Source organism: Meriones unguiculatus, chromosome 5, assembly GCF_030254825.1.
Source record: "Meriones unguiculatus strain TT.TT164.6M chromosome 5, Bangor_MerUng_6.1, whole genome shotgun sequence".
Taxonomy (NCBI): Eukaryota; Metazoa; Chordata; class Mammalia; order Rodentia; family Muridae; genus Meriones; species Meriones unguiculatus.
Window position 1 is genome coordinate 97,081,893 of NC_083353.1, and position 13,655 is coordinate 97,095,547.

At 36.7% G+C, this 13,655-nt stretch overlaps 1 protein-coding gene across 4 annotated transcripts in view; it reads left to right on the forward strand.

Moving 5' to 3' along the window:
* The window catches only part of LOC110555893 (contactin-4), a 1,034,823-nt gene that overhangs the window by 168,325 nt on the left and 852,843 nt on the right, over nucleotides 1-13,655 (forward strand). For all 4 annotated transcript variants that reach the window (XM_060383874.1, XM_060383872.1, XM_060383875.1 and 1 more), the window contains one exon: nucleotides 2,103-2,257. The gene's annotated coding sequence lies outside the window, so the exon portion shown is untranslated. The remainder of the gene's footprint in view (nucleotides 1-2,102; nucleotides 2,258-13,655) is intronic.

Here is a 13,655-nt window from a genome sequence, read left to right on the forward strand (position 1 = left end):
CCTCGGGTGGATTTTTTTTGCTATAATACTGTTGCTTTTGCATTAACAAGCAAGCATAATTTATAACATTGCCTGATACAGGCCTTCCTATTACAGACTTTAAGTTTTCATTTCAAACCCTTCCATATACCATCCTTTGTCATTTTTAGTGATAAATTGTACTTTGTTCTGTCTCAAAATGATTGCTCACATTTAGAGCATTTGTGCAGTATTTATTTTGATGACCTAAGGTCAAAGTAAGCCTATTTAGTATTAAAGGAATCTGTGTGGGGTTTCCTAGTACATACTTAGTAAAAAAAAAAAAAAAAAAAAAAAAAAATCTCAGGTAACGTTTGTCTTGATGCAATGCAAGCCATTTCAGGCCAAATCGAGAATATAAAGGCAGGTTAATTGAGAGGCAGCTCTCAGATGTGTTCACTGATCACACAGGTGGAGGTCAGTGAAGTCACATGCCCAGGCTAAAGCAAGGGGATGTTATAGAACTTAGTTGAGGAGTAATGACATGTTGGCTAGGACCTGGGATTGTGCCCATATATGGCCAAAAATTGAGCCCCTGGGTAGGAACTCTTGGGTGGGTTTCTTGGAAGGCAGAGACTAGGGATGATGAAATATTAGCCTGGGGTATTCTGCATGTGGGTTGGGTTGAGGGAAGGAGAGCAGACATAGTTTCTTGCCTTGTCCAGCTGCAAGCAGGGCTTCAAGAGAAATTATTATTATTATTATTATTATTATTATTATTATTATTATTATTGCTGCTTTTGTCAGGTCAGTTGACATTTCTATTTAAAATGGCACAGCACAGTTTTTCTTGTTTCTTGAAACAGGACTTACTATGTAGGCCAGGCTGTCCTTGACCTTGTAGTTATCATACGGTATTTGCCTCCTTCATGCTGAGATGACTGCCATGCACTACCATGCTTGGTTTAAAAAACAACAACAACAACAAAAAAAAACATGATGGGGCTGTGCTGAGGGCTTAGCGGTGAAGTGCTTGCTGCACAAAGGGGAGGACTGGGGTTCAAAACCCAAGAACTCACATAAATGTATGGTGACCCAGAAATCCCAGAACAGGCTCAGTAAAGAGAAGAGCAGTATTGGCGAGCTACAGCTTATATTGAGAGATTCCGTCTCAATGAAGAAAGCAGAAGAGTGACCAAGTTTAATTCCTGACTTCAACCTCAGTCCTTCATGTGAACAGCACACACACACTCACACACACACACACACACACACACACACACACGTGTCCGTCCACAGGAAAGCATTCATACAAACACATTCATAGCATACCACACCCTTACCCACACACATAAAAATGGAAAAAAAAAAGCACAATATATAATATTTAGCGGCAAGGCATTGAAAACAGAGAAGGTTGTAGGCATGAAGTTTTGCAATTTAATTTAAATTTGTTTTGCTTCCTCTATCTGGGATAGAGGCCTGAGTACCAACTATTCCAGGCTATGGAGTTGCACTTTGAAACAGTTCGGGATTTATATAGACTAGAGGAAATAATGCCAGACAGGCTTGCTTCATTGCTCCCTCAGTTCAGTGGGGTATATCCCACTGATGTAGAAGCCGGCTGTTTAATTTTCTGACAGAATGGTGTACCTCGAGAATGGATGGACATCTTCCATTTGTATTACTGTCGGAAGTGATCAGATAAATCTGCCTGAGGATCAGAATGTGGGGGACACACGTTGGAAGTGATTTTATTTTTGCCCAATAAGTCCCAAAGTTGCTGTCGTTTTCAGTTTATTTCCTCTCTCCCATCTTCGGTGCCATTTGTAGCATGCCTCACAAATCTCATTGTCTGTACTTATTACCCAGTTTTCCTCCAGCTGGAAAAAAATGCTCCTTTTGTCCAGAGCCAGATTCAGAGTTTACACTTTATCCCCTGCATGTTTCTTCTTCGCCTTTAATGTGGAATCACAAATGTATTTCCAGCTCTTTCTCCACACCAGTTTCCGTGTATTGAAAACTCAGATTAGAGTATAAAAAATAACATTTCTCAACCGGAACAACTTTTTAACATAACATTCCGTTTTCTTTTCAATTTTGTGTTATCAACTAAAATATCTTTCTTTTTTTTCTTTTTTCAGATTCATTTTGCATTGTAGACTTTTCTCTACGGTGAAATTTGGGTAGCGCTCACTTGGAAATACCTGCAGCTTGGTGTAAGAGAACCTGACTCTTCAGACTGAGCTGAAGGAAGCAATCCACATAGGTTCTGATTGAAAATTAAAAAAAAAGGAAGGTATGTTGCACCACCTTGATCTTGTCTTAAAAGCCATATGATGCTGTTGTATTTAACATAAGAAACGTGGTTGTTGAGGTTCATGAATGAGAAGGACAGACAAGAATTATATTAGCCATTCCATGTTTATTTTACTTTGCCTGTATTTCTTCCTTTTCATCTATTTTATTTCATTTTTAATGCCTATATTTCTTTTTGCTTCTCTCCCTTGTATGGATCCCGTTATTTCCAAAATGACTTCAAATAGTAGAAGTTTTTAAACATTGTAGTAGTTGAGGCTACCTGTGTGTACCAGAGAAAGTCCATGAAAATGGAAACTACAGTTTCTTCCATTAAAAGGGTGAAGTATTCAGCCCACAGCAGTTATAGCATTTTCTGATGTCCAGGATCAAGGCTTTGCATTAATACAACATAGGTACCTTGACTGCCAGGTGTTAAAATTTTATCTTCAGCAGCAAAATAACCAAATTTGCTGCAAATATTGAAAACTGTGTTCTTTATTCCTGTGGCCATGGAGCTAGTTAAAAACCATGTCTTATGGAAGAATTAACAGCAGTAATAATAATAATGATGATGATGATGATGATGATAATGAATTTTATATATCTTATTTCTCAAATTAAAAAGAAATGTATTACCTAGTATCATTTGACCTACACATTACATATCTAAATAAGAATCATCTGTACCTAGCTAATATAGCTAATTCTTTTTGTTCTTTGTTAATGCCAAAACAGTAAGAATTCATGGAAAATGTACAAAAAATGCTATTTTTCTGAAAATAATTAGTGAAATAGACAAAAGATGAATTTTTTCAAATTATAATACTATAATATATATACATAGATAATATGTATATTTTTCCCCCTAAGGCTGGGGAATTGGCTGTCAGCAAAATGATTGCTGTGCACAATTATTTTTACAATGTTTACTAGAGTTCTGATAAAGAGAACCCATGGAAAAGCTGAATGTGGGATCTGTAACAGTAGTGTTTGTGTGATGTGGGCAGATCACTACCCAGCTGGCCTATCTAATCTTTGAGCTATGAGTCAGGTCCCATGACAAAACCGTGACTCAAAACTTAAGAAGATGACGAGCCAGCATGATACCTCAGCGGGGAAAACACAATGCTTCCATATTCGCCTGAATTTGCTCCCTAGGGCCTAAAATTGTAGAAGAAAAAAAAAACAAAAAAAAAAAACCCAGCAATTTATTCTCTAACATCCACAAGTGTATGAAGACACACATGCACCGCTCCCCAATGAAAAAATAAATATAAACTTTAAAGGTGGGGAGTAATTGAGAAAGACAGTCACTGTTGTCCAGTGACTTCCATGTGCACATGCTCCCTTGCACTCTCATGCACACATGCATATACATACATCGACAAATATGCAGACAAGATACCCACCTCCCCACCACATGTGACAAAATAGCCCCTCATTGTTTCTTTAGTCATTTGGCAGTCATTTACTGATCACTATGGTGGTCTTTTTCTCATGAAGTGTGGTATGGTACAACTGTTTATCTAGATCAGAAGTGAGTGTGAGGTATGCATTTCAGCACCACATAAGAAAAATACTTCCTATTACTCATTTTTTTTCTTCTTAAACTCTTGAAGCTCTATTCTTACACCTTTCTTACTCACCTTAAAAATCAAATCTAGCTTGTTTCCTGTTTTCTTCTTCTTCTGATGTCCTTCCTCTGCCTTCTGGGATGGGGACTGAGCATTTTAGTCAGGGTCCTCTCTCTTGATTAGTTTCTTTAGATGTACAGATTTTAGTTGGTTTATCCTGTATTAGATGTCTATATGAGTAAGTATATACCATGTGTATCTTTCTGCTTCTGGCATAATCTGATTGGCCTGCTCTTTGATCACCTCCCCCTGAGGGGGGAGCAGACTTACCAAGCCACAGAAATGACAATGCAGCCGCTCCTTATGATATCTGATAGACTAAGATCAGAAGGAGGGAGAGGAGGACCTCCCCTCTCAGTGGACTTGGGGAGGGGTATACAAGAAGAAGGTAGGAGGGAGGGTGGGATCGGGAGGGGGGAGGGGCTTATGGGGGGATACAAAGTAAATAAAGTGTAATTAATAAAAAAAATTAAAAAAAATCAAATCTATGTCCACAAATTAAATTTTAGTTTCCCTGAATAGTTTTTTAATAGCAGCTTTTATCTGACGTTGAAGGTACCATATGGCTGACCCAAGGAGTCTTAATGTGTTAGGACCACATATATTAACTGTTTTACTTGGTAAGCTTTAAGAGGAATTTACCATGCCTTCTATGTAAACAGTCTCATTGGTTTAAAAAAAAAAATTAGCATCAGTCTTTTGAGTATTTTCCAATAGTATTGTCATAATATTGGATGGAGCGTTCTCAAAAGGGCCCTTGTTAAATTCTGCAAAGGGAAAGGTCCACTGGCATTATGGGCAGCTGCCAGCCCATCAGTTATGTAGTTCGGCTAAGTGAGTTTTTTTTTGGTATAGCTTCTCCAGTAGTAAATCCAAGGAACAGAACTCCGAGAGAGTTTCTAATTGCTCTCTCAATAAAAACAAACAGTACTAAAATCCAATTCATTGTTGTAGAAATTTAAAGGGAAGTAAAGCAAGAATCAAATGCATTTGTTGGCATGGATTTGTCTTGTCTCAAAGAAACAAAGATGCTGCCAGGGGAATTTTCCTTTCAGGAATGTAAAGAGTGTTTAAGAAGTGAACTTCGCCTGTCTCTCAAAGATAGCATTCACCCCCTCTCCTGGTGCCTGTGCCAAGCACTACACTGGTAGGTAGTCTAAAAGCTCCTGAAAGAACCATTTCAGGAGACAATATTTCCTACTGTTCCTTTGAATTGACCTGTGCATGTTTGGAGGGGGAACATAAATATCTCCTCTCTTTATGGCAAGCAGACTCTTTCAAAAAGACATTTTCTTTCCTGACAAAGAAATGCACACTGTAGACAAATCAGCAATTTCACAGCTGGTTTGTGAAATTCCAAAATGATGCACACAAATCAAAGCAGGCAAGATTCATTAGGAATGAAAAGAGTACTTAAATTCATCTCAGTTCTTAAGAGGATACCTTTCTACAGTTATAGAATATTAAAGGTGTGCTATAGCACTTATATATGGAAATTCATATTTCAGCCTTAATTATAGAACTTCACAAGGATGTGTCTGTTTAAACCCATAAAATGGAGGGTTGGATGTAATTGTGTCTTCAAATTTACCTCCTCATTTTCCATTTTTCTCACTCTTTTAAAATACTTTCATTGAATTTGTTTTTGTCACTTCCACACTTTGCATAATGCCTTCTGATTTATTTTGTCAAAAACTCTCCTCTTATCTCCTTTCCGCTCCTTTCAACCATTTCTTATCACACATTCATGTCTTTGTTTTGTGACCCAAGGAGTATAACCATGACTATCAGTTTGACCTTGGTGTGGAAGTAGCCATTGAAGCCTGATCAGCTCACCAGAGGATACACAACTGAAGTCAATGACTGACACCCCACCAACTTTCTCAGTATAAAATAATTTAGCAGAATATGATAGGGCTCAGTGAGTGTCTTATGAATCAGTGGTCAACTGATGACAGTTTAGTGCTGGTAGCCACAGCTAATGGTGGTTGCAATGGATGTGTTATGCTTTGAGGATTTCATTTTTAATTAGCTGTGATGTATCTCCACCCAAGACATTTGTCTATAGCTAGATAAAAATACTCATAGCTTCCTAAAGTAAACTGTTCTATTCTCTAAAAGGAATGAACTTTCCTATATACTTAAAAAAACGCCATTTTACTGGTTTTAATTTTGCCATCTAGAGTTTCAGAGGATATGGGCTTTATGTCTCTGTAATTTTTTTGTACCTATTCCCATTGCTGTAAGCAATTTCTCTGGGAGCTATTGACTCCTGGGCTGGGGTTACAGAAGAGGAGGTGATGAGAAGAATCATATTCAGGAATTTGAAAGATTTACTGCCTTAGCATTCTTCAAGACGAAGAGCTATTATTATTATTAGCTATTTGGGTTTTTATGGTAAGAGCAGGAAGGATGTTCTTTATCTCTATTCTCAGGCTTTGAGTTCAAAGAACAAATACAGCAGTCATTATGGATAAGTATCAGAGATTTGAGAATTGTTGTTGAGTCTGAAAATAGACTTTTAAGTACCACATATGAATATTATGTTTATGCACGTGCGAGTGCACACACACACACACACACACATAATCTTAGTGACTTCATCTGAGTTAAAGAAGGAAACTATGCAATCACCAAGGGAATTATTTTTAGTCTAATGAGAATATGCCTCAGTTACTACCTGTTAACAGCATATCTCAGGAGCATAGGAATTTGATGGGGCATGTAGACTTGTTAAATAAATTAATTCAATGAGTACTGAATATTTGATAACTATAAACTAGGGTCTACTAGTGGGTTTGCTTTATGAATTTCATTTTTATGAATGTGTTCTATCTCTTATCAATCATCTAACATTGGTTCATATATTTATATATATATATGTATGTCATTATCTGTCATTTTCAATTGTCTACCATTATCTTTTGTCTACCATCCATCATCTATAGCTATTTCCTTCATTCATTCTTTCTTTTTATCTTTCTGTCAGTCTGTATTTTTTCTATGATCTATATGACCATCTATGTTTCATTTGTGAATATACCATCTATCATCATGTGTTTATCTGTAAGTAAAATAGCAACTAACACACAGAAAATTTCACTCTCTGAATATATGTTCTATAATTCTATAATTTCTTTATCTCTTTGCTAATGATTTGCATCAGTGCAAAATAACAGCATATCTAAAGGTAAAATGTGCAGGGTACAGAACAACAGTATCCTTGCTGTTTTGCCCCCAACTTCTTAATTTTAGAATAAGTACCTCACTTCAGTTTCTCCTTCTCTTGTAACATAGGAGGGAGGAAATTAGATCGGTACTTCTCTTGTGATTAACAGATTTCTCTACTGGCCTACAGGGTAGCAAGAACTCACGGTGTCCGTGTGACAAGGCAGCCAAGTAGACATTTATCCTAATGTCTGATGTATTCATTGCCCTGCCTCCAAATAAACTAGACTGCCTAAAAATATTAAAACAACAACAACAACCAACCTCCACTTTGAATTTTTAATGGAGAATCTTTCAAATCAGCAAAGTTTTCAAGGTGTGCCCTTCACAGGAGAGCAGAGGTAACCATACATCAGAAGAATTAGTGCTCAGAGGCCTTTGTTTAATCAGTGGTTAGTTTGCTGGTGATTGTACAAATTCACTACATTAAATTTAATCAGGGATGTTTCTGGCAAGGGGCGGCAAGCTTACTGATTAATTCATTTATATTCTTGAAGTAAGATATGTTCTCCTGGATGAATCTCCTCGGCTTGGCAAGTCCACAGTAGGAATTTCAGCATCTCTAAACGGCTCTTTGTTTACAGGCCCAGCATTAAGCCGAGCAGTGAGTACTGATTAGCTTGGCTGACTCAGAATGACAGACAGGAAGTGGCACTGTTTGAGTTCATCTCTGCAGAGTTCATCAAAGGATCAGTGTGTAGGCACCTGTAAACACTTCAGGGTTCTGACCTCAGCTCTTGGAGTTGCCTTAAGAAATCAGCCAAATGTGTCTGGGGCTGTCCTGATAAAAATGAAATCTTTCAAAGAATTACAGCTTTTTTTTTCAATACAGTCTGTCAATTAAGGCAATTAATCTATGCTGTAACAGGTTATACGCAAAGTAACTTTTAATGGATTATAAAGTTCATTCTTTTACTATAAAAAAACGAAACTGTGGAGTTGACAGTTAGATGGAAGATAATTTCTAATAAAGTATTTAACAGCTGTCACTCATTTTTTGTGTCTGATGTCTAGATAGTTAGGGACAGAGAGGAAGAAAAATATGTAGGGTAAATGCAAAATCGTCTGCTGTAAATATATCACTTGGCCATAAGTGTGGGAACAAGTCAGGAGCACATATTCTAACGTATAGGAAGCCTTTCATGTTTGCAGGTAATTTGCAGAGAATCTTCTGGGAAGGATTATGTAAAACAACCGTATTCTGTACTGTGTCCTAGGGTCTGTATTCAGTCATAATGATAAGGAGAGGGCATGTGTTTCCTGTGCTTATTTTCTATCATAACCATGTGGTTTGCTTGAGGAAGAGTAAAGGCTAGAATGACAGAAAATGAGACCACACAGGGCAATTGCATCCATTTGAAAGCCCTGGGGGAGAAGGACAGACTATGGCTCATCTTCATCTAATCTATTTATTCCTCACAGTTTAGCTTCTAGCTTAAGTGAGGTGTTTGATATTCAACTTATCAGCCTTTGCTTTATGCAGGACATTAAGTCCCACACAGTATTGCAGTTGATCATGGTTCCTGCCTAAAGAAATATGTGCAAGGATGAAGCTTTCTTGGTTGTTTTTTCTAGAAATCTGAGTATTATTTAGAGTAGTTCTTGTGAACTTAGGCCTGTCTTAGCTCTGGTGGCCTTGTAACAGAGAAAATACAATTTGTAAAACAATACATTTTTTTTTTTTAATTATAAAACACGGATTTGTTAAGCAAAAGCCTGTTTTGTGCAGGATTCTAAGTAATATATTTTGCTGTCATCTGAAACAAGGGTTACTGAGGTAGTTTCTTCTGTACCTTGAATTAAATGCAAAATAACATCATTTACCTAGATAATGTTGTTAGTGTCAGCAGAGAATGATAGGAAACCATCCTAATTTACACCTGGCTCTAATCACAATTCTCACAGTGAATGTGTGGTTGAATCAACCTCATATTTTGTGAATATGCTTATTATTTTATTTTGAAGATAATATCATGACTTCATATCATGATCCTGAAGATAATGTGTAATCCCTTTACCTCAATTTCATTATTGCTTGAATAGAGTTCTTAAAAAATATTTACAGCATACATTTTACTGTAAAGATAGAATGTGTTCATGTTAGGAGTATTTTATGAGATTCATCATCCCTATTATCTTTTGAAATAATCATTACATTTATTTACTTATTTATTTTGTGTGCCTGTATGCTGAGGCACAACTGTATAAATCAGAACAGTGCTAAAGAGTTTGTTCTATTTTTTCTACTGTGTGAGTCCCGTGGATTGAAATCCAGCCCTCAGTCTTGGCAGCAAAGAGCTTAGTGATCATTTTGTGGCCCCATCATCCACCTAGTCAGAAAAGTATTTGATTGTTGATGAGCAGAACAGTATAATACTATATGATAAACAATTTAAATTATTGGTTTGGTCTATGTATACCCTTGCTTCTGAGATTGTCACACTGTAATTTTACAGAAAAAAAAAATCACCATTGGTGTCCTGAACTGTGGAGTATGGCTACTTGATTTGGAAATTAAGAGCCAACCACTATTTCTGACTAAAGAATCCTACATAAGGGTTGCATATGAATTTTATTCAACAAACATCTTTCCGTAATCCATAAACCCATCACGTTCTTACTTTCTATATCAGAAATGTAAATGAAGAGCCAAGACATAAATAATATTGTAATACTAAAATATTACTGATGACTTGCTTTTAAGAATAATATTTGGAAATATGGGGACACGGTCATCAGTTTTTAAGTGGAAAAAGCAGGTTAGCCTGCAAAACAGTGTAGTTCTAAATTTGTAATCATCAGAGAATTTAATCATGAGAAATGTTATTAAAATATTAAAATATTACAATAAATTTTAATGAGTACTTTCTTGATTTAGCTTTAACAGTTTCAAAATGAAAGTTAACATTTCTCTGATTATAAAAGTAATAATGCTCATTGTAGATATTGCAAGCAAAATAGAAATTACAAGATTACTTAATCACCTATAATCCTAATTCCTGAAATGACATTATTAATCAATTTTCCTTTATTAAGAAAACTTTCTATTGGGTATTTATTAATTGTGCATTTAACACCTTCTTCTCATGCAGTAGTTGATATGTCTTCATTGCCAGATCATGGGGACTTTCATCATTCTCACAGACCTACCTTCTGAAGCATGTATAACCATTGAAGAGATGTGTAGTCATCTCTGTCACTGATGGAGAGTTGTTATCTGTCTTCTATAATTTGTGTGTTTGGTACTATGCTTTGAATAGCTGGTCAATTGTGCTGTTTACTGCTACATGTTGAGTTTGAGTCCAGCTGGGGTTATCCAAGATCTCATTTCATAAAACAGGCAAATAAATAAAATAAAATAAAATAAAAAGGTATACAATGGTGAATATTCTTGTGCTATTGGAAATGTCACATCCTGATAGCTCCAGTTGAATATTTTACTCTTCACTGAGTATTGAGGTAGAATATTTTCTCAAATATGCTTTGGCTCTTTAACTTAACAATTGGTTTCATAATTATTTGCTGTGTGACTATGGGTACTTATTTATAGGAAAAAATATTGAAGTGTTATTAGATTCACCATGCAATGTTAAGCTTGTTTTGTTTATAAATTTTACCCTCTCTCTGGAGAAGTGTTGGTATTTGTATTCTCAGATATTGCTTTTTTAGCGCTGTATCGTCAAATTAAAAAAAAAAAGTGTTAGAATTTCAGTCCCGTGTGTTACAAGGGAGTTGGTGTGATATCTTATGAGGTTTGCTGTAGCTCCCTCTGTGGCCAGGGCATGTCACTGCATTATCTCCACAGAGTTAAGCTGCGTGTTTATAAAACCAAAGGTCTGTAGCACTCGAGGCAGGATGTAAATTATAAAGCATCACTGTGGGATAGACACAAAGTGATAACATAGGTCATACGCACTGGGCACAGAAATAAAATTAATGAAGAAATTTTATATTATTTTCTTTATTCCTTTCTTACCTCCCTCCCTTCCTTTTATGAGTCTGTCCATCTGTCCATCAGTCTCTCTGTTTACTCATCCATCCATCTGTTCATCTTTCTGTCTTTCTGCCCGTCATATCCAATGCTGGAGGTCAGGCAAAAATTAAGTTTTGAGATTCTGTGTACAAGCTAAAGTCTTAGTAAAAGCCCTCCAAAAACATAAACTATCAAAATTAGCATCATAAATAACAGTGTGTGTGTATGTGCACAGACTTAACCAGTGAGATGAAAACATCTTCCTTTAGGGGCAAAGATGTTGATGCAGTGTTTCAAGCTTGTAAATTATAATAGTAAAATTAAACTTAAAGTTGGATTCCAAGAATCTATGTAAAAGGCCAGAAATGGCCACACATACCTGTAATCCCTGTATGAAGGGTGAGTTGGAGACAAGTGAGTCCTGGGAGCTCTTTCAACTACAAACCCTGATGAAATGACGAACTACTGCTTCAGTAGCAATCATATCTCAAGGCAGTAGTTTAGTGAGCAATAAAGACAATATGAATATTGTTCTGGCCTCTGTATGGGTATGCAAAATTAAATGTACTATATAGTACATACAGATACACACACCCACCCATATAGACACATATACACAAATACACTTATGCCACATGAATTTTTATACATACAAACCCATATAGAAACCACACCACACAAATACACATACCACATACACACACAAAACATGTATATACCACTATGCACACGAAACATATGCAAGCATACCATCTGCACACATATACTTTCCTACACCATATATATATATGTATATATATATATATATATATACCATACACACTTCCACCACACCACACACATGTACAACAAATGCAAATATACATGCATCACACATATACACACAACACACATTCACATGTGCCACATACACGCATATGCCACAAACACACACACACACACATTTTAAATGGTCCCATTTTAAGATTCTTTGCAATATAGAGAACGCGGACTCCACAGTGAAATATGTCACCTGATGACATGGTTCTAAGAAACACATCATTAATAGTGATTTTGTCATTGTGTAATCATCAGAGTAAGTATCTGTTGGTCAGTTAAGATGACCCCAGTGTCACTGGGAGGCATAGCAATCACATGTATTTCTTGTGGGCCATTTGACACGTGACACATGACAGTAGTCATGAGTGCCTGGCAGCGCTGGAAGCCTGCAGCCAGGTCATAGCAGATGTGCATGACCAACGTGTGTTGAAACTAACAGACTTCATTAATAACGAGATTTCAGGTTCACATTAGGGCTCATTCCTGATGATGTCCACTTGGCAGGTTTGCACAAACGTACAATGACTTGTCACCACTAGTGTGGTATCATACAGATTGTTTTCACTGCCTTAAAATTCTCTAGGCTTCCCTTAATCATCCTGAACCCCTATCCCACCTCCTGGCAACCACTGACCTTCTGCTGTCTTCACAGTTGGTCTTGGAATGTGTAATGGAATCATGTGATGTGCAGCCTTTCAGAGTGGCTGCTTTTACTTGACAGTGTATTCAAGACTTCCCTGTCTGTGCATGGCTTGACAGAAGAAGAAAATGCTTGGTTCCAATGTCCTTTGTTCTAAAAACAAGTAATTTTTTATGGAAAGCATATATACCTGCATGTATGTGTGTATATATATATATATATATATATATATATATATATATATGCATATATGTAATATGAATGCGAACATGGCATAAAGAAACCAATGTGTCATTTCCCTGGCCTCAGTCTTATCAGTCCCTTTGTGTGCTTCTCCTCTCCTCATCTGTTATTTTGAAGTAGCCCTCAACATCATAGTATTTAATCTATAAAGACTTAAATATGGTTCAAATTTATAGATACATGTGTGTAAATGAAAAACCACAATCATGTTAAATACTCAGAATACTATCAAATAAATTTAGGCACGTTATATTCCTCCTATTTTATCATATATAATAGATATGTACAAATATTTTTTTTAAAAAGAATATGACCATATTTGTTAGGCAAGTCCCTTCAAGTTAGGTTTCTTTTTTTTTGTTTGTTTGTTTGTTTTTCCATAATTTTATTTTTCTCATTAGTTACATTTTGTTAATTTTGTATCCCAGCTGTATCCCTCATTCCCTCCCCAATCCCACCCTCCCTCCCTCATCTCCTCCCTATCCCTTTCCAAGTCCACTAATAGGGGAGGACCTCCTCCCCTTTCATATGACTCGCTTTTGTCAGGTATTTTCCGGACTGGCTGCAAAGTCCTCCTCTGTGGCCTAACAGTACTGCTCCTCCCTTGGGAGGTGGGGAGGTCAAAGAGCCAGTCATTGAGTTCATGTTAGAAATAGTCCTTGTTCCCCTTACTATGGGAAACCAATTGACTACTGAGCTATCACGGGTCACATCCGAGCAGAGGTTCTAGGTTTTATCCTCTCATGGACTTTGGTTGAGTGTCCATCTCAGAAAAGACCCTGTGCCCAGATTCGTTTGGTCCTTGTGGAGCTCCTATCCTTTCCACATCAAACTCCCCTTCTTTCATATGATTCCCTGC